Source organism: Peromyscus leucopus, chromosome 4 (assembly GCF_004664715.2).
Source record: "Peromyscus leucopus breed LL Stock chromosome 4, UCI_PerLeu_2.1, whole genome shotgun sequence".
In the NCBI taxonomy this organism is placed as follows: domain Eukaryota; kingdom Metazoa; phylum Chordata; class Mammalia; order Rodentia; family Cricetidae; genus Peromyscus; species Peromyscus leucopus.
In genome coordinates, this window is record NC_051066.1 from 89,468,556 (window position 1) to 89,489,535 (window position 20,980).

General features: G+C 36.8%; 1 pseudogene; it reads right to left on the reverse strand.

Moving 5' to 3' along the window:
• Positions 1-19,602: 19,602 nt before the first annotated feature.
• Positions 19,603-20,081, reverse strand: LOC114697531 (annotated as a pseudogene).
• Between the last annotated feature and the right edge of the window lie 899 nt (positions 20,082-20,980).

Consider the following 20,980-nt stretch of genomic DNA (forward strand, 5'->3'; position numbering starts at 1 on the left):
TTCTTGTATATGAAATAAATGTATATAACCCATATTGTCTTATAGATTTCATTTAAATATCACTTGTTCAATCATTACAGAGCTAGTCACCAGTAAGATGCTATTTCTTGGCTCCTTTGGAAACCTTGGTGTGCATGCATAATACAACCGTATTGTGTTAGTTTTTGTCTGAGATTAGGAGAAATGTAGAACCATTAACACCACCATGAATTGAGATGCTAAAAGTCCTGAATCTGTTCAAAGTTTGCTTTCCTTTTACATAATATATCAAATTCACCATAGAATCATTCTGTTTATTAAGTTAAAAGGCCTCGAACAATTAAATGGTCTGATATAGTGAGAAAGAAAATAGCCCCAAATACAACAAACTATAATAATGGTTGGGATAAATGGAAAACATCTCTGAACAATATGCAGTCTATAATCTTTACCAATGAGTTTGAGGCCACATTTAACTTTGTGTCCTCAAACTTTTACCTTTTTGTTACTTAAGGTATGTGTTTCAAATTACCAGAAAGAAAATTTAAAAACAATTTTTTTTTTCCATACCTGAGGTTTGGGGAGATTGTAAAGATGAAGAAATATCTGCAGATAATCTTCACTGGCAGTTAGATGTTTATGTTTGCTCTTCCCTTGTAAGAGAGAGAGAGAGAGAGAGAGAGAGAGAGAGAGAGAGAGAGAGAGAGAGAGAGAGAGAGAGAGAGACAGAGAAGCTAAACGGGTTTCCACCGGTGAGTCTGGAAGGAGCCATTGAAAACGAGGCATGAAAAAGAATTGTAAAACAAGAGAAGACTCTCAGAGAACAAAATGACAGATAACAGGAGAAACTGAATATATGCCAAAGCCTACCAAGATGTACTCATCAGGTCTTTATTATGAGAGAAACCCTATTTTCCTGTGCAACCTTATCCTCACCTTTGTGATCTGTGGAGGAAAGAATCGTGGTCAGGAACTGAAAGGGTCAATATTAGCAGGAGGATGAAGACCCATGCTCTTATTATTTGTTACACATTCAAGCAAGATTACTAGAGTAAGGAAATCGAACTTTGAAAACAACTTTGCTACAGAGAACATGCTGTTGCTGCAAGCCTAAAAACGACATATATTTACATGGACAATAAAAATACTCCCCTAACTGTCATCAGAGAGCCTTCATTCAGTTACTGATGGAAGCGGATGCAGAGAGGCCGAGCTCTGGGAATCCAATCGATGAGAGAGAGAGGAGGGATTCTGTGGGCAGGGGATGTCAAGAAATCATGATGGGAAACTGTGCAGAGACAACCAGCCACACTAGTGGAAACCTATGAACTGTAGACTAATAGCTATGGAGCCCCCATAGAACTGGGCTTATCCTCTGTATACCCCATACAGTTGTTTAGCTTGAACTGTTTCGGGAGGACCCCCAGGCAGGGAGATTGGGATCCATCCCTGGTGCATGGGCGGGTTTTTTGGAGCCTAGTGCCTAGGGTAAGACACCTTGCACAGGCTTGGTGCAGTGGGGAGGGGCTTAGACCTGCCTCAGCTGAGTGTGCCAGACTCTGCTGACTCCCCATGGGAGACCTTGACTTGGGGGAGGTGGGAATGGGGAGGGAGGCTGGGGGGCAGGAAGAGGAGGGGAATCTGTGGTAGGTATGTAAAGTGAATAGAAAATGTCTTATTAATAAGAAAAAGAAAAAATGATATTCAAGGACTTTGATAATTTATACTCAATTTGATAGAGGAATGTGCTACTTTGAACATTTAAAATATTTATATTTTATCTTACATGTATGGGTGTTTTGCCTGATATATGTACATGTGCCATATGCATGCAGTACCTATTGAGGCCAGAAGAGGACATCAGAAGTAGAACTGGAGTTAAGTTGTGAACCACTGTGTATATGCTAGGAACTGCATCATAGTCCTCTCCAGAGCAGCAAGTGCTCTTAACTGCTGAACCGTCTCTTTAAAACCCAAACAATATCTAGAGCAGATTTGGTTAAATCTCATGTTCTTTTTCTTGGTTTTGCAATTAAAAATACAGAACTAGCAAAGAAACTATTGTGACAGAGTTTATTTTATTGCCATTATCCTACATAACTTGTGTAAAAACATTTAGAACTGTGACTGCCTCAAAGTAATCATTTAATAAATATTGTTATTGTGTTCTTAGTAACACAGGGACTGTGGCTTAAAATACGAAATAATTTGGAGGAAAATCTTTGTTATAAAGGAACATTTTGCCTGCCATTTGAATAACTGATTCCCAGGTATTCACTTTTCTTTGGGTTCTGTCTAGTAAAGAGATGAGTCAAACCTGTGTAAATGTAAAAAATTTGTTATTTTCTATTTTATTGAAAATAGATTTTTCATATAATATATTCTGAATATGGCTGCCCCTGTTCTTCCCCACTTCTCCACCCCTGCAGATCCATAGTCTTTATGTCTGAATTGGCCTCATGAATTTGATTTGCCACTTACTTTTGTATTCTGTCTATGAAAATGGAAAATGTCCCACTCCTTTTAGTGTGTAGCTCTGAGTATCCTGCCTCTGCTTACACTGACACTCTCAAATGTTGGGTAGAAAAGAGTAGTCATCACATTGTATGTGTGGAAGCAACTGAGTTCCATTTGACTTCAATAAGACATGTAGAAAATGGACACTGATTCAAATTGAGGATAAATATGTCAAGACTTGAAATAAATGGAAAAATTCAGACATAAAACGGTTAGGAATTTTAAAATGAGAATTAATCCAAGGGTATTAAGCTCCCAGCATACAGCCTGATTCTGATTATATGGGAGAAGGAGAGTTGTATAAATAGCAGTTACATTTTCATGAATGTGGCATAACCCCGGAACTTACCATATTTAGTGTTCTTCCTTTGTTTGGGGGGATTATTTCTCATATAGTAACATTTCCCTTTGTTGTGAAGAATTGATTGTAGACACTTACTTTGTGCAGGATAATTGAAGGTGACTTTCTTTTTTCTTAGGTAAGAGGTCACTTATCCAGTGATCTCCCACCAGAATCTGGCTATTTCTGCTGACCCTTGGTGTTTACAAGTTTCTTTTGTACTATGTCTTGTTTGTTAATTGTTTTCTTCAAAGCAAGACCATCTGGTATGGTCACAGTCTATCCTTCCAGGAATACAGATTTGATTATTCTTTATTATTCTATCAGATTTTCTAGACAACATCAGCCAAAAAAAATAACAATTTGGGTGACACCATCATATATATATATATTTGACTCTGAAAACTGAACAATTTGGAACCAAATTCTTTACACAGAAAAATAATCATTGATTTCCCATATTTCTGTTTTCTTTTGTTATAGAGCTTTTCATGTGGGACATTTACGTTGTTGTGTTCTAAATCAAAACTGAACATATTTTGCAAAAACCATGAAAATTATGTGGTCCAAGCTTACCCCATTAAATTTTACTAATCCTCAAAAAATATGAAAAGTTGTTCCAAATTTTCAAGACACTTTAATAAGGAAAGATTCTGCATAAATATGTGGAGGGAACTAATATGCCTATAAGTATGCAGGTATACCATAATTCCTAGAACCTGTGAAAATAACTTATTTCTTCCAAATAATTTAACAGCTATCACTAAACAGGACTCTGTGACAGAACATTTCCTTGATTATCCAAGTCAGCCTTCAGCAGAATAACAAATATTTTTGAAGGGAGGAAAGAGAGAGAGGGAGAGAGAGAGAGAGAGAGAGAGAGAGAGAGAGAGAGAGAGAGAGAGAGAGAGAGAGATTTGACTGCAAAATAGAGTAGATGGCAAAGCAAGGACCCAAACAAGATGTGGTAGCTGCACTGGCTGATAGAGGCCAGGAGCCAATGATTGCAAGAAGTGCAGCTCTAGAAGGGAAAAGCCAGATGTTTTTCTGGAGTTGTAGTCCTACAACCATGGGGTTGTAGTCCTATTAGCATCTTGGTTTGGTCTCTAGAACTCAAAGAGAGTTAAGGGCGGGAAGAGGGAGGACAGGGGAATCCGTGGCTGATATGTAAAATTAAATTAATTTATAAAATAAACAAAGAGAGTTCAGGGTCTCTTACTTTATGCCACTGAGTTTGTGGTGGTTTATTTTAACAGCCACAGGAAAAAAATAACACATTGTTACATAGTCTCTTTAATCAATTATATCTTAAGTAGACAATGTGGAACAAAATAGATACAAGAAAGAATGATTATTTTGTTTTTGACTATTTGTTTGAATTTTATAAATTCATGGTGGCACTTCTCTGCTTATCACTATAACCCCTCTACCTACTCAAGCAGAGCTGTGATTATTTAGTGTGAAGGCACTTTTACCTTTGTGCCTGTTCTCGTCACCTAAAGCTCTTTAATTCACTCATCAAGATAGGATGCTATCACCTTTTCTGTGGCTATTTTAATACAAGCCTAGAGACCTGCCAAATGTTTCACAGCAAGAAGCTCTAGGGTCGGATGAGGAACACTTGGTGTTGTGAAAAAGCAGTGGATTCGGAATCTGGTACATCCAAATCTGAAGTCTGGGTCTATTATGAGGTTTGAGACCTTTATCATCTCTGGGTTGTAGCTTCCTCCTGTGTGAAATAGGAATTTATAAACAGTGCCATATGCGATAAAAATTAAGTCTCATTTATATTTATAACCAGATTATAATGCTCCAAATCCACATTTCTTTCAGTAGCAGGATTTTTTTTTTCATTTCAGATCATCAAAAGTTTCTGAGAATTTAGGCTTTCCTTATTACCTGATAAGGGAGCAGCAATCAGCTGATCTGGACCGCAGAATTGCCAACTACACAGAAAACTTTGACATCTAGTCACCCGGGAGTTGCTGGCACTGTCAGCTCTCCCCTCCCCCTCTGATGGAGGCTGAATTTAATTCTCATGTCCTCCTTTCAGAACTACCCCCAACCATCTAGGGACTATAGCTGGAATAGGATCTTGGGTTAAGTGGCCAGAGGGTAGAGGATGTCCTTCCGCGTTATACTTTACCTGTGGTACATTGGACAGTAGATAGCCAGGCACCAAAGCCACAGGACAGATTTTACCTCTCAGCTCTTTGATTCTCTCGAACATACATATTTTCCCCTGGGCACAATCCCCAGTACTGAATTGGATGAATGGGGAACGAAGATGGCAAGGATAATTTAGATAAACTCACAGCGGGCAAATCCCCTCTGTTAGTTGGAAGCTGCCAGCTGTATTTAGGACAGTTTCTTAACCTTTGTAGATGCTATCAAGAAAGAGCTGTGATCTTGTATAAACCATTCCAAAACACAGCACTTGGTCCAAATTGAAATTTAATCTCAGGCTCTTCTCCTTATAGAGTAGTATGTACCAAGTTTGTTAATGTTTTCCTTAGACCCTACGATATTGCAAATTCTTCAGGATATATGTGATCCTACAAGCCTGGAAGATACAGACCAGTAAACAATCTTAGAAACATGTAATTAACAGGAAAAAGAGATGGTTTGTCTTTTGAAAATGTGTTCAGGTCAGGAGAAGATAGCAAAAGCCTGGACTTCTCAAGAGGACAAGGGAAGATAATTGCAAGGCAACCCTAGCTGGACAAAACTGTGAAATACAACTTTTCACAGAGATTTAAATCCATTAAGTAGCTTAAGAATGAGGTTTCTGATACAGCAAAGCTGATGGTTGATTAGTGACATATGGCTCAGCTATCATAGTCTCCCAACTGACAGTAAGTGGACTTTGTGGGTTTATTTAGATTTTTCATTGGAAACACAATGACACACTTTTTTTTTCATTAAAAGGAATATATTCAATGCCAGAAATCACAGCCTATAATATATCAGCATGGACTCAGGGTTATGAGCAAGGTTTTGAAATTCCGTCCAAAGGACACACAGAACAACATGAGAATAAGCTGTGCACAGTCAGTTGTATCATTTATCTCCAATTCATTTGAGTGGGCTTTGCCCAAATAAATATTATATTTGAGTTGATGCTACAAACAGATTCCTTTAAAAGCTGTTTTTATATTGGTTGGTTGGGGCTACTGTAACAGAATACAGATTAGTATATGTAAACAGCAGACGGTAGTTTGCTCCTGGTGCATAGGGTTGACATTTCGTATGAAGAGGCTGTCAGGGTTTGTTGTCTATGAGGCTTGTCTTCTTGACTTGCAGATGGCCACTTCCCTGTTATGCCATCCTGTGAAAAGCCCTTTGGGCCATGCAGCCCTGCTTTTTCTTTGTGTGTCCGAAAGCCAGATAAGATGAAGACCCACCCATATGACTTTATTTAAGTTGAATAGCTGATTTAAATGTTCTGTCCTCAATTGCAATCTCAGTCTGTGAAATTGGAATCTAGAACTTCCAAATGTGAAATTTGTGTGATGTAAGAGCCAGAATACATAGGGTCTGAATTGAATTGCCTTTATCTTTCTCTTAACAGTGTTCTTTCTTGTCCAGAATTTTATAGATAGCTGAGTTACCTCATAAGCTCCTCATGTAGTATAGGAAATGATTCTCATTTTCTTAGGTTAACTTGATGTCAATAAAACTGGAAATGGGGTGCTGTGCCCCAAACAAACAATTAACACAAAAGGCTTGATAACGTAATAAATGGGGCTTGAAGAGCTCATTCTCAATTTTAAATGTCATCATGGAACAAGTAATAGAAATATTGAACATCTGATTTTAAAAAGATTCATAATATTGACTTAATTGCATTTTCCTTTTAAGGAGAAAAATTGGTATTTAGGTTGTTCTTGGGCATATATGGATTACACAAATGATATTTTAATCTTTAGCACAGCTACTGATTTTGCTATGTTACAAACATATCATAATATATTTACAGATCTGTCAGCTAAGTATAGAAATTGCAAGAGAAAAAGCACTGGGTTTATGTTACAATAGGCTAAAAGAGCAAACATTACACATTTATTTAGAAATAGCACATTTATTGTTAACTTTCACTATTAAACTAACCTTCTCAAATAAAACATCTTATATTGGTGTGTATGGAGAAATGACAAAAAGTGAGTAGAAGGGAGGAGCTGAAGCATGAGCACAGAGCCACAGCAAGTAACATTAATATTAGATATTAAGATGGTAAATATTTAGACCATAAATCTTGGAACATCAAGGTTATCTGAAGGTCAGCTCCCACATTTGTGCAAAGGTATGTGAAAGAGATCAGTGTAATTAATCCTCTTTCCTTACCAAAAATCTTTTTACAAGAAAGTCAAGTAATTCATGAAGATCTGGTTATTTTCTATTTCTATTATGCAATCAGTATTGAGCAAAATTAAAGACACTTAAATCCAGAAAATATGCAAAGTACCAACCAAATTTTAACCCTATTGCACAATGTGTCAGAAGAACAGCAGAAATAATTGCTGTCAGTTTGTACTTTTTTGACCAATAATTCTCTGTATTTTCCTGCTAGTAACTTGACTGATGCAAATGACCTTATTTTTACAGCATGCTTTTATTAAATAGTTTATTATTTTGGCAGACTAATAAAGATTTTGGTATTTGCTTTTATTTGCAATAATATTACCACCACATAAAAAAGGATTTTATGTTCTTTTTGAGGAACAAGGAGGATAAAAGTGGTGATGGATAGTGCAACTGAGGCATCAGCAATGAGCTGGAAATGAGACACATAAATATGAAAGCAGAGCTAAGAAAATAGAACTACACCCTTGGCCTTTCTTAAAAGAACATGCACACTTCATGGTTCATTCACATGGTTACAGAAACTCCTTTTGTTTCCAGTGAGTCAGAGGCTGCACGCAAAGTCTGAAATGCTGTTTTTACTCATTCATAACTGACAGATTCCTTTTTATTTAATTAGACTTATTCTGGGAAAATATTTCCAAGCCTTATGAGGAGGTTTTGATTTGAAGGGGGGGAAAGTGACTAAAAATTTGGTGGACACAGGGACTGAAGGGGAATCAAAATGTTTATTCTTTTCTGAGTATTTAGCACAGATCACAGTAATGAAAGACACAACACATAGAATCTATATGCAATCACACAGTAAAGGTTTTAAAGTAGATGACTGAGCAAATAATATGATACTAGTAGATAATAGCTGGAGGATAATAGAATGTTAGATGGAAACTCTGGAGATTATAATGCTATATCTTGCTTGTCATTGTATGTGTTTACTAAAAAATTGAGATTGCCCACATGTAACCTGTTTTCTGACCTAATGTTGGTATATAAATTATACATGTCAGATATTAGATTTATTGTCAGAAGAATATGTTTGGCATTGATTTTATCATCTTCATTGTTAACTCATGTCTTTATTATACAGCTTGTTATCATAAATGGAAACAGACTGTGCCCAATAAACTAAAGGGAAAGGTGAGTCTCCTATTAATGGCTAGAAACTGAATTGGCACGCAATGATTTTTAGCTCAGTAATATTCAGATGTGGAACTCATTTTCTTTTCACACTGAACTACAGCCAATAGATGGAAAGTAGGAAAAAGTAATATACTATGAGCTGAGAAAGCCACTGCTTCCTTATCAACAAGATTCGAGTCTTAGAGAGGGAGAGAGTTCTACCATTTGGACCCTTGTTGCAAAGGCTTACAATAGACATGCTTCTGACAAGAGGTTGGTGGTAGCAGAACAGACTTAACAATTAATGGTATGCCAAGGCTGAGTTCAGAGAATTGCTTTACCCAATGCCAATCATTCATTCCTGGCAGTAGCACTTCACATCTTTCCTGGGATGCCATCCAACCACAGTGGCATCTAAAATATATCGAGCAGTGTTGTTACAGTTGGAGGTGAAATTGAAATTTGCGCCAAACAGAAGTGACAAATTCACATGGCTGAGTGTTGCCTAGCAATCAGGTCCAAGGGGGAATGTGGCAATTCTGCCTTTACCCATGAGTGTGTGGGAGCGGGGGAGAGAAACATTTACATTAGGGTTTGGGTGGCCTCACAAGCAAAGCCAGGTATGCGAGAGGCTATCTTTTATTATCAGGGCATGCAGAGAAGCCAGGGAAAAGGAGCGGCAGGCTGAGGTTGGTGGTATAAGCAGCTTTAGTTAGAGGCTCTTAGCAGTTAACCTGGGGGAGGGGGAGAGTAGCAAGATGCCAAGATGCCAGACTTGATGCTCAAATTGATGGCAATTGGCCATCCTACTGCCTTTTGACTGCAGGCCTCTTGATGCACCTCTGTTCAGCTATCACTTGGCAGCTGGGGGGCCCCAGGGTACAGAGAGCAAATGGTGGCTTTCTGTTCTCAAAAATTCCACCTGAAAGCAGGGCTCCCGATGGGTGGCCAGACTTAGGAGGCCATGAAAGGAAAGGGATACTAAGCCTGAAATTCTTACTGCATTGTACTTACTTGGATCATTTTCTTTTTTGAGGTGGGTGGAAGTTTCTCATTTTACCTATTTTGTATTTTTTTCTGGGAAATAACACTTGGCATACCTGACCATACCCTCAAAGGTATGAAATGACTATAAAATCAATCCTTGATGAATGAAGGTACATGTGGCTATATCAAAATTCCAGCCCTGTGCTGAAAAGGCATAGTGTTGGCCCCTCATGCTAACCTTAGAAGTTTCACAAACATAATTTGAATGGGGAGTTGACCATTCCTTATTTGAAGGAGATAGAGATCTATCAATATGTGAAATACATGGCTCTGGTAATGAAAGAGCTTGTGGAGGTGTGGGCAGCTGTCATGGGCCCTTTCCTAGTTGCCCATATTAATTTTTTTTGTTGTTTGTTTGTTTATTTTTGAACCACTGGGACCTCATCAACTTCCTAAACCTATTCTTCCAATACACATATGAAAGAAAAGGCTTCTGTATTGAGGTTTCTCATCCTGAACACCCATTTTACTGAGTCAAGTTTGAGTGAATGCTTATCCTCAGTTCTATAAGCCATCAATCCATGCTTATAGCATTTGGTTAAATTTGTATGGAACCTCTTTAATATAGGAATCATCTCTTCAAGTAGCATCAGACAAATGCAAAGTGCTATGCAAATCCAAGATACTTTTGTAGTCCCTATTTGTCTAATGTACTTATTTCACAATAGATTGTTAATAAATGCCAGTAAACAAATGGATGTACTGAATAAATGGGTAGATTGGTGATGACTGATGGATGTATGAAGAAACATATGTAGATTTAAAGTATTAGGACTGGGGAAATGGCTTAGTAGATTGAACACTTGCTGTACAGGCATAAGGATGTGAGTTTTAATTCCCAGCACACAAGTAAAATCTAGGCATATAAGCCCTTGCTTGTAACCTCATCAGTAGAAGATGTTGAGACTGTTATATCTGGAGGGCTCACTGGGTAGCCAGTCCAGCTCAGATGACCAACTTCATGTCCAGTGAAAGACCTTACCTCAAAACAAATTAAGTATTAAAGTGATAGAGAAAGATACTTGGTGTCTGGCCTCTAAGCATGCCTGCTTTTACAAGTAATATCTACACATCTATACATCTACATAACACACACACACACACACACACACACACACACACACACACACAAGCAAATAAATCAATAAATCAATCAATAAACAAACATATGGATCATAAATTTGAAAAATAATTGTAATTACCAAATATTATTGACTCCTATTTTTTACACTAAATTCTTTTTTAAAATATTATTTTGGAATAGTATTGAGGAGGCAAAGGCAGATAAATTTATGTGAGTTTGAGGACAGCCTGGTCTACCTAGTGAATTCCAGGGCAGCCAGGAAAGACTACATGGTGAAACTCTGTTTAAAATAGTAGTAATTGCTCATGAGATTTGCTCTCTAAACCTTTAAGATGTATATACATAAGCACCATGGTATACATCAGAGCTCTTGAACTCTTCTGTCTTGTATGACTTAAGCTTTACAGTTACTGACTCCTCTTTACCTCTACTTCCTGCTTTTAGGAGTTTGATGGACTTTAGATACACCATGTAAGTGTAATCATGCTGTATATGTTTTGTGAATGGTTAAATTCACTTAGTACAATGTCTCCCAAGAACTTGCATGTTGGATCACATGGCAGATTTCCTTCCTTTTGAGGCTGAACTATATTTTAGGATATGCATTCATTATATTCACTCTGATCATCTATTGATGAACATTTATATTGTTTCTTCATCTTAGCTGCTGTGTATAATGTTGTAATAAATTTGAGAACGCAAATAATTCTTCCAGACACTGATTTCTGTAGTTTTGGATACCTACTCAGAAAAAGAAAGACTAGATCATGTAGTAATCAATAGCTGCTCACCATTTTACATTGCCATCAGTAGTGGACCTGTGTTCTGAATTCTTCACATCCTTTTCAACACTGTCATGTTTGGTTTTGTTTATGATAGTTGACCTTCCTGAGAGGCATGAATTGATAGTTCAATACTTTGATTTGCATTTCCTTCAGGAATGGTAATGTTAAACATTTTCTCATATACTGCCAGCCATCTTCATATGTCCTTGGAGAACTTGAATTCAGGTCCTTGGCCTGTTTTAAATTCAGATTCCTTTTTGTTTTTCTGTATAACTGTAGGAGTTGCTCTGCATTCTGCATTTGAATGTCAATCACTTGATCTGCAAATTCACCCTCCCATTCTGAAGAGCACATCCTCCCCTCACTCTTCTCTTTACTTCTCTCTCTCTCTCTCTCTCTCTCTCTCTCTCTCTCTCTCTCTCTCTCTCTGTGTGTGTGTGTGTGTGTGTGTGTGTGTGTGTGTGTGTGTGTGTGTGTGTGTGTAGATGTCTTTTCCTGGATGTGGTCCTGACTTATTTATTCTTGTTTTGGCTAAACCCATGCTTTTGGTATCAGAGTCAAGACATTGCCACAGTGTCAAAGGTACAGATTTCCATCATGTTTTACTTTTTAAAAGTATCTTAATTTTCTTTTTATTTATTATTATTATTATTGTTATTATTATTATTGGTTTTTTGATACAGGGTTTCTCTGTGTAGCTTTGTGCCTTTCCTGGATCTAGCTTTGTAGACCAGGCTGGCCTCGAACTCACAGAGATTCACCTGCTTCTGCCTCCTGAGTGCTGGGATTAAAGGCCTGTGCCACCACCACCCAGCTTATTTTTATTTTTTAAGGACAGGTCCTTGCTATATTTATTGTTCAGGATGATCTCAAACTTATGGGTTCAGGAAAATCTCCTGATCCTGGGCTCTTGTGTATCTGGATCTGTAGGCATGTTTCAGAGTTCCCAAATCCCCTTCAACTCTTGCTTTTATGCTTTTAATTAATGCTGGGACGATATTTAGTTATGGTATATGATTAGAATTTCACATCATCCTTTTCAATATGAAATTGTACAGTGTCCTCTCTATCAGTTATTGAAGGTTGCCCTTTCCTGTGTGCATTTTTGTTACCCTTGTTAGTAATCATTTGTTTCTGTCTGCCTATGATTATTTCTGTGCTCATGATTAGGCCCCATTGGCTTTTTATGTCTATCTATATATCAGTATTTTTTATGTTTTGATCACTATAGCTTTAAAAAATGTTTTGAAATTAGCAAATATGAAACCTTCAGCTTTTTTCTTTTCTTGGGATCTTTTTGGGGAAGGAATTTCAAGTTTTTTGTGGTTTTATATGAATTTTGGGATTATTTTCCTTTTTTCAAAAATAATCATTATTAGTACATGTGCATGATGTGTGTGTGTGTGTGTGTGTGTGTGTGTGTGTGTGTGTGTGTGTGTGTGTAAGGACAGGCATATGTGTGCCTTGACAGTTATGTAGAGGGCTGAGGACCCCTTTGTGGAGTCAATGATCTTTTTCTACCTTTTCATGACTCAAAAGGATAGAACTCAGGTCAACAGACTTGAGCAGCAAGTGAATTTGCCCACTGAGCTTCTCACTGACCCTATATTCCCATTTCTGTAAAACATTCCACTTTTTTTTTTTTACAGGAGTTCACTGACTCTATAGATAATTTGAAGAACATTGTCATTAATAATATTGTTTGCAAATCTATGAGGTAGAAAACTTTTTCTTTGATGCTGTTATAAACAGGATATGTAGTTTTAATTTCCTTTCAAGTTTATTTGCTTTGAGTGTATAGAAACTCAATGTATATTGGTTTTGTATCCTACTTTTCTGGATTTGTATATTAGTTTTCATAGGATTTTGGTGGAACCTTTAGGCCTTTCCTAGCTATAATGATATTTAATGTTGTTTGTAAGCAGAGGTATCTATACTCTTTTTGATTTGTTTACCTTCCTAAATTATTTAAATAAATAAAGTATTTATGTCTCACACTCATGACATAAGTGTATTTCTGGAATTGTCCACTTCATATTTTTGGATCACAGGTAACTCAAACTCCAGAAGGTTGACCGCACATACAGAGACAGTTTTTTTTTTTTTTATAGGAAAGAGCATTTCATAGTTTCAAAATAAGCATTTTCTGTTTTCATTGTATTAAGATTTGTACAGCTGGTGAGATGGCTCAGAGGGTAGGAGCACTGACTGTTCTTCCAGAGGACCCAGGTTTAATTCTCAGCCACCCACATGGTGGTTCACAACCATCTATAACTCCAGCCCCAGAAAACCCAACACCCTCTTCAGGATTCTGACATGGTACATAGATATACATTCAGGCAAACACATAAAGTAAAAATAAATAGGATCTCAAAAAATAGTTTTGAAAATGGGGCTGGCTTGGTGGTTAAGAGCACTGGCTGCTCTTTCAGAGAACTGAGGGTTCGATTCCTAATCACCTATGTGGCAGGTCACAACTGTCTGTAACTCCAGCTCCAGGGGATCTGACACCCTCACACAGACATACATGCAGGCAAACCATCAATACAAACAAAATAAAAATAAATAATAACAGGCCAATCTCTGTGAGTTAGAAGCCAGCCTGGTCTACAGAGCGAGGTCCAGGACAGGCACCAAAACTGCACAGAACCCCATTTTAAACTTTCCTTTCCTGTGGCTGAGCTCATCTTGCCATCGTCTTTTCTCTATTTGTTGTTTCACTAACAAAACAATGACATCTTCAGCCCTGATACTTTTCTGGCTAAATATACACATATTTATGGTCTCCATCTTTTACTCCTCAGTAATAGTAATAGATGAAACAAGAACAAAATTGTGATGAACATTTTATATGTTAAATTTCTTACTTGTGAAACCCTCAAGTAAGTAGTTATTGTTGTTTTTCAGATAGATATACAACAGACTCCTGAAAAGATGTTTCTAAACTGTTGGTTAGAGTCCTTCCAGGTAAATAAGATTGCAGATGAGTTGCTAAAGATAACCAGACAGCTCTTTGATTGGTATATATATATATATATATCACATTTATATTTGTGTAATGTTATGGAAAATCAAAATTTATTTAAATGAACTTAATTAACAAACTATTTTTGAAATGGATGCTATTGAAGTATTATAAATTATAAAAGCTGTACATAAGTGATAAAAAAGTTGAAAACTGAGCTGGAGAGATGGCTCAGTGGTTAAGAGCACTGGCTGCTCTTCCAGAGGTCCTGAGTTCAATTCCCAGCAACCACATGGTGGCTCTCAAACACCTGTAATGAGACCTGGTGCCCTCTTCTGGACTACAGGGACACATGCAGGCAGAACACTGTATACATAATAAATAAATAAATATTTTTTAAAAAAGTTGAAAACTAATGGCTACTCAGGTTCTTTTTAAAAGTTGAGTGAATGGAAGCTGGGCATGGTGGTGCATGTCTTTAATTCCAGCACTTGAGAGGCAGAGACAAGTGGATTTCTATGAGTTTGAGGCCAGCCTGGTCTAGATACACACTTTCAGACCAGCCAATATTACACAATGTGACCTTTTCTCAAAAGAAACAAAATAGTCAAAGTTGAGTGAATGGGTTCAAGTGTTCTATCTCCAAATATTTTAAGTTTTAAGCAAATGTCACTATTAACCTACTACTGAATTAACTCTTATAGTCACCATATTTTAGTGCTAATTATTTGTTCAGCTAAACTTGTCTGACAAGTAACATGTAGTTGAAATTAGATCACTGCAGGTGGATTTCTGTGAGTTTGAGGCCAACCTGGTCTACATAAGAGATTTCAAGGCCATCCAGGTCTGCATAGTAAAACCTTGTCTCAAAAAAAAAAAAAAATGAATCACCCAACACAAAGAAAAGAATAAAAAGAAATCTTTCAGCTGGAAGAATGTGTTTTAAATGAAGGAAGATTAATTTTCTAGAAAAGACTGAATACATTTCGTAGAAAACATTAAGTGACTAATTTCTTTAGACTGGGAGTGTGTATGTAGTAGAAGGTACTATATATAGGATAATTGTCAAATGAAGGTATAGAATAAAAAGTAAGCAAATCCCACCAATGAATATTTCTCTTTATGTCTTTAATAACTACAATATATTCACAATTCACAATGCAGAAGATACTATGGCTTATGCTATTACTGTTTTCACTGCAGTGTTTATCAGGGTGTTGAACCCGTGGTAGTCACTCAGTAAAATCTTGAAGCTGACTGTGTGGAAATGTAAAATAACCATCAATTTGGAGAGCATCTTGTTAAATTGTTATTCCCATTATTCTACAGCTATGTTAGCTGCTTGGACTAGTTACACTGAAAATTATTTTCCCAAATTGTATTAAGGGACTCCCGCAACAGTAGGTTATAATGTATATTAGACTAGTACATAAATGCTTTTGATAATTATTACACACAAAAGTGTTAAATATAAACTCAGCAGTTTGCTCATTGGGTACAGGCAGATGCAGGGCCCTACCTGTGTGGTTCTTAGTAACCAGGTCCCATGGACCTTAGTATTCTCATCCTCAGAATAAAGTCAACATATAAGCAATTAGTGGAGTCCACTGAAATTCTACCTTTTCTATTTCTGAAACATAAAATGTCAGTGACTTCTGTAATCAAATAACTTTCTAGGCTGAAATATACAAATACAATATTTAATACAAGAAAATAGTAATAGACCATTAATAACTGAATGGAATTACACTAATCATTGTAGATATACTTATAACATGACTAATATCAGCTGGTGGCAGAGATGATGTTCATATTAGTTTGCAAATACACAAAAACAGTAGTATTTTATTAATCCAAATTTATGTGATTTAGTAGAGTGCTAAATTTTCTTTAGTGATTTTCTTCTACCTTGGTGTCAAGTTACATTTTCATGGCACAAAGGTAATAAAACATAGTAATTATTTATTCAGATTACTTTATGTGGGGAATAATGAAAAGGAATATATAAAGTTGAAAACAATGAAAAATTTCCAGTCTTTTATCTTAAGTTATTTCTCAGGTCTGTGAAACTTAAGGGTCGGAAAAAAATCACTGACCTACAGAATCCACCATTAAAATGCTTCAAGTTTTACCATCAGCATCGACATTACCATCAACGACAGAGACTGAACTTTCTAGAAAGGGCTATTAACTTAACAAAAAGTGCCAAGTTTTTAAAGTCCAGCTAGCCTTGCTTAGCATCAAAGGGGAGAAAACATAACAAAACTCTCTTTACTCTGAGGGGGTAAAAAGTGGAAACGAATAAAGGAACAAGAGTCAGTTCCCACCCCAACTCTTGTGGCATTCTGAGTGCAATCTTTACAAGTTAGGAAATGGCGCTAGAAGCCCCTCCTTCTAGAGGAGTGGAGTTTGCAGCATTTAACAGAATCTTTTGGCTTCCACCAACTAGAGGCAGGTACTGCCAGACCCATCTAGGAGAAGTGAGAGGAAGGAGAGGAAACACCAAGGGCTTTGTTTCTGAGTTACTATTTCAGTTCCAAACTCCTGGGTGGAAAAACATATTCAAATTTGAGAGGATTTCTTAAGAAAAGAAATATTTAGCAGATATATTAGAAAGACTAAGATAAATAAACTATAAAAAATTGAAGTCTACATGGTAGATTTTAATGTCACAATAAAATCCTGGCTTTAATAATGTTTTTTGACTAACATTTGGAGATATTCCTATTGTCAATTAATACACAGTTTTTATAAATGGAGACATTTTGTGACTTTATAATTTATATTATATTAATTTATAATTAATCTATATTTTTTCAATGGGAAAAGTTTGTTGCTGTTTGTTATTTATCAGATATATTTATGTATTATGATATCGCTATATAATTTGAAGAATATTTATTTGTATATGTCAATTTTGGGTATTATCATAAATTATCTCAGAGTTGTTACGTAGATAATTTGATGCAGAGTGAAGAAGGTAAATGGTAAACAAAGAAAACTGAAAGACCTACTTAGTGCTCATCACTTTAATCTATGACCCAAACTAAAGTGTCTATTATGAAGTTTTATTTACTTACACTAACTATATCAGCCCAATTGAAAGTACATGCTTCCTTAGTCTGAACATTGGTCCATATATAAGGTAACATACAAAACAATTCAACCAATATCTGGGGTGCTTGAAGTAATGCGAGTAGGCTTAACACCAGTGATATTACACAACTGTACATCCTCTGGAGCAGTGGTTTTCAACCTCCCAAACCCATCCCCAGTGACACACTTCCTTCAACAAGGTCACACCTATTCCAACAAGGCCACATCTCCCAATAGTGTTACTTCCTAAGGGAACATTCACATTCAAAGCACAACACTAGGGAAGAAAGGAGAATGTTTTAGCTTTCCTGTTTTTACGTGTTATTCATAACCTCATCAAAGTCATTAGTACTTATGTCATAGTATCATGGATGCGTGTACCATTTATCACATTGAGGCTTATTGTGAAACTGTACATATGCACATGTACATTTACTAGTGTTAAGAGTGGCGAAAAACAAATGTAGACATGTACAATTTGACTAAACATTGTCAAAAGGAAATTTTTAAATATTTTCAATAAGATTTTGCTATATAGTCCAGGTCAGCCTCAGACTTATATTTCTTCTCTCTCTAGGTTTTGTGTTGGGATTACAAACTTGTCCAACATTTTCAGCAGTTGTGTTCTTTTATGTGACTATGTTTGTAAACAGAATGAAGCTATTGGGAAACTGAATTGTTTTAGCTGCATGGTTTCATTATCTCTTCCTTTTATATTTTTCCTTTGAAAATTATTCCTGTATTCATTATCCACCTTCCTATACCTACAATTTTAAAGATACTAGTAAATTTTAAAGCTACCTAGTAAAAGTGAATCTCTATGTGAAGGGTGGAGAATGGAAACATGCACTTTCCTAAGACATTACCTACATTTAGACTTCTCAAAAATCCTCTAAAGGATGTAGTATTCTGTTTCAATTCCATCACCAATAATAGTAGTAGTAGATGTTTTATACTTGTTTTGAAGTTAGAACATCGTGATTCAAATAATACTTAGGGCCTCAAGCTAGTTCAAAAATGTAGGACAGGCACAGATTTTGAATATATCTTTCTTGTCAAATCAGGCAGGGTGTACTTTTCCTTCTAGGCTTCTAGACCACATGCTTTCTATAGTCAAAAATTGGGTTTGTTTTATATGAGTAGAACATTGGGCCCAGATTTAGATGCTAAGTGTTGGTGTCAACAAGAACAGTATAATAAAAAAAATTGCATTTACAGTTGGTTGTACTTTATTAGCAAAATACATTAGAGTCAATATTTACTCTTGTGTATGTTTCTCTGGGCCTTAACTTTGTTCTCAACTTTGTACATTCTCATCATCGTTATCTCATAGAAAGTTAGCTTTCCAGACCTCAAGTTTTAGACAATTTATACTTGTTTTGTCTCTAAAGGAACTTCCTTTATAGATAGTATATACTCTTTTGAAGAAAGTGAAAACATAATATATATTATTGTGTAGTGTGTGGACAATGCTAAGGTTAAACTGGCACAAAAATTATGTCTACATAAATGCCATTTTGAGTACATGATGTGTGAACAACATTAATTTTCTAATAAAAATATCCCACAGGTCTGCACATGTGTGTGCACATATTCATCTTTTATTCTGAAGCACCATTGACGTTTGTGTTTGGATGGAAGAAGCTGGTGCCACCAAACAGGAACATTAATTCAGTGGCTCCTTACCATGTTTCTATAGCAATACAATTTATTATAAGCATGTTGTCAATGTAAGGACAAATAAGTAATGTGTATCCTATTAGCTCTAAGTCACAGCAGGGAGTTGAGCTCATCGAAAATACAGTGCATCCAGCTGTGTGCATACTAAGGTTTACTCATGAATGACTTACTGTGTGCCTAGGTTCTGCTCTGGTTTCTTATAATTTACATAGTGTTTATTGAACACTGTGCTTCTTCCAAAGTCAGCTCTCTGTGTAAGAGGCCATCTACTATGGAGTCAAGGGACTGACTATTCAGGACCAGTCTAAGAATAGTGTGCCCACAGGTGTAAAAGCAAATACACAAAGTATGTTGTTCTCAAAAACAGGTCTGAAAACTGTTTACCTGTGAAGAGCCCTTGGAAGCATTGGCCGTTTGGAGGATAATTCAAGCTGTCTTGAAGGTGGGGAACTATTTAGTTAAATTCTTTTTTTTTTTCTGACAATCCACCTCTTTATTGCTGAAATAATTACAGGGAAGAAAAGGATGTCATGGCCAGTATGGGTGGCTGAGACACTGGGGGCAGGGGCAGGCTCCAGGACATCTGGCTCCTGGACAGAGGTGGCACTCAAGTGCTGCTCAAAAATCTTCAGGAATTGTTGTTCTGGGGACCAGGTGGCACATTGAACAGCACCAACAGTCTGCTGCTTCTCCTGAAAATGGCTCTCCTGGTCCTAAACCAATCCAGCACATTGGCTTCCGGCACACCCATCCATCTTGCAAGATCCTTCCTTGCTCGCAAGCTGGGGTAGCGAGTTTCTTGGAAAAGATGCTCCAGGTACTGCAGCTGAGACTGGGTGAATCTGGTGTTGTGCTGGAAAGGCAGCCTGTCCCCAGCCTGGGGACTCTTAGTGCCCTCAGGCATCACCACCTCTTGCTGAGTCTGCTGTTGCACACTGCTGCCAGGACCGCCTTCCTCGTGGATCCCCTTGTCCATGGGCCAGAACTACCATCACCAGTGTGTCCTCCTCTCATTTCTTCTTCCTTGTTTTCTACCTCCTCTACCACTCCTGTGGCTTCCTGAGCAAGACTGGACTCAGTAGTTAAACTCTTGCAAGCTTGTTGCATTCTCTACATGGGTATGAATACACTTTATCTGGTGCATTTGAAAAGTCTGTCTATTAATCTCCACTAATTATTCAGACAAATAGCAGGATTAAATCAATACAGAGGAAAAGCAGTAAGACCCTAGGTTTCCAAAGACTTTGTTCCATATATATATATATATATATATATATATATATATATATATATATATGTTTAAATTGGATATTTACAATACTAATCTTTGGAACTCCAAGTTTCAATATCAGTATACCTTTAGTGATATCTTTCACTTATTTTATTTTTACTTTTGCAGCACTATTGATTGAACTCTGGGCCCTGTGCACACTAGCAAAGCACTCTACCTCTGAGGCTGCTTCCACAGACTTATAATTTCTACTTTAGAAACTCTATTTTAAAAAATATTACCACTGCCAGATTATTATAAGAAGTGCAAGTAAGGAACAGCTATAAAAGAAAGGGATGTATAAGTCCTAAAGTGGAGGTGGGCAGAGAAGGGAGGGGGGTTAGGTGTGCAGTCTTTCCTTGTCCTCTGGCAGCATCGATTTTATTGTCTGCATGTTGACTGCATTGCCCCACTGGGAGCGTTCTGGACATGTTGTTTAAGGCATTTCATCAAGGAGAAACCATATTCTTGAATTTATATAGAAGAGATGCTTTGAATTTGAGGTTGTATCAGGTTCACCAGATAAAACACAGTATTCATTCAACAGCACTGTAATCAATAAACATACATATTCTCCTTTAGGAAACAGCTTTTTTTTTTTTTTTAAGAAACTAGATATAACCTAATAATGGATAGATTTTGTGTTTTTGGTGTCTAGAATGTAGGCCTGATAAACATTTTTCTGACATGCCAGTGAAAGCACTGTTCCGAACAATTGGTGCATTTGCATTTCACC